A 1,311-nucleotide genomic window follows, 5' to 3' on the forward strand; every position below is an offset into this window, starting at 1 on the left:
GGCCTCCACCTCTGTTTAATGATGGACGGTCTTTCTTCACACAAATGGCTTCTTTTACTCCTCTCTCAAACCAACGATTTTTTTAATACAATACAAACTTTATTAATTCTTCAACGGTTTTGGTCAGTTAGTTCTCAACATTTAAGCTCATTTCTCAGTTAAACTGTTTTCTTCTTGTTGTCTGTCAGTTTGTGTCTTTTTAAAAACTAAAAATCTGCCTCTTTTGATCCACATCTGTCTGTTTTAAATCCTGAATAAAGGAAAATGTGCTGATGTCAGATAACTCTCCAGCTGTTACATGAAGTCCTGAATATCCTGAGTTGGACTCATTAATAATAAATGTCTCTTCCAGCAGCAGCAGCTTTATGTTTTATAGATTTCTGACATGACTGTAAATAAAATSCAGTGGTTTTGTTTTGAGTCAGACAGTAACTGTTGTGAGTTTACAGGTGTCAGAACAAACGACCCGTCTTAGTTTTTATCTTGGTGCCAACTCGATCCATGGATCCTGGAGCCATGGATCCTGGATCCATGGTTCCTGGAGCCATGGTTCCTGGATCCATGGTTCCTGGAGCCATGGTTCCTGGAGCCATGGTTCCTGGAGCCATGGATCCAAGCAGCTTTAACAGAAACCTTCTTATTAACTCGTCTCTGATGGTCAGATTTATCTGTGATGTTAACATGCAGACAGCTGCAGATGATGACCTTCAGCACAGGACAGTTTAAACTTTGACCCTGCTGAACAGTGGAACTGCTTCATGTTTCTTTGTGAATAAAAAATAAAATCAACTAGACATGGGTTTTTACAATTTAAAAACAAGTGTGCATTGCCACGTAGCATGTCATTAATTAAGTTAATTGTGTGACAATATGAAGTTTAAAGAGATTTTTCGTTAAAGTTGCTTTAGTTGGGTTTTGAACCCTGATGTCTCACATGAAAGTCCATGGCGTTGACCACTGGACCATTGGAGCTATGGCGGAGTGTGGTGCCAGGGGTTGGTTTGTATGTGTGCAGAAAGAGGCCACATCGCCAATACAATTATTGACACTAAACTGCATAATGTCCTGATGCATCTCAGTAATCCAGGTAAAAAATCAAAAGGGAAAAAAATTGTATAGGTCCTCTGGATGGGTTCTTCTTTAATGAAACGTTTCGTCTCTCCTCCAAGAGACTTCTTCAGTCTGAGAGTTTCAGGCTAAATTCAGGCTTTTAAGCCCTGCCTCCATGTGACTGATACTCACATGGCTATCGTTCACAGGTGACTGATACTCACATCACATGGCTATCGTTCACAGGTGACTGATACTCAC

The sequence above is a fragment of the Austrofundulus limnaeus genome, unplaced genomic scaffold (genome assembly GCF_001266775.1).
Source record: "Austrofundulus limnaeus strain Quisiro unplaced genomic scaffold, Austrofundulus_limnaeus-1.0 Scaffold513, whole genome shotgun sequence".
Lineage (NCBI taxonomy): Eukaryota > Metazoa > Chordata > Actinopteri > Cyprinodontiformes > Rivulidae > Austrofundulus > Austrofundulus limnaeus.